Genomic DNA, 287 nt, shown 5'->3' on the forward strand with positions numbered 1-287 from the left:
TGCTTGTTTCAAGAACCATTTGTAGTTTTGGGTCAAGTGTAAGTTAAGTTCTCTAAATAATCATTTGAAAGCTCAAAATTTGATAAATTGATAAAGTATTTTGCCATCTTACCTAACTTGAGCTGAATTGTTGCTATGGAAAAAATAATCTAAATCTATATTATTCTGTCTTGATTTCAAGAATCATATTTTGTCGGCTCCTCAGCCGGCCTTCCTTAAACTACAGTCTATACGAACACTGACCCGAGCACTTGTCTGAATGTTTTAATTGCTTGTTATTTGCTGTT

This window comes from Anarrhichthys ocellatus, unplaced genomic scaffold (assembly GCF_004355925.1).
Source record: "Anarrhichthys ocellatus isolate YVR2014 unplaced genomic scaffold, GSC_Weel_1.0 scaffold52, whole genome shotgun sequence".
Classification (NCBI taxonomy): domain Eukaryota; kingdom Metazoa; phylum Chordata; class Actinopteri; order Perciformes; family Anarhichadidae; genus Anarrhichthys; species Anarrhichthys ocellatus.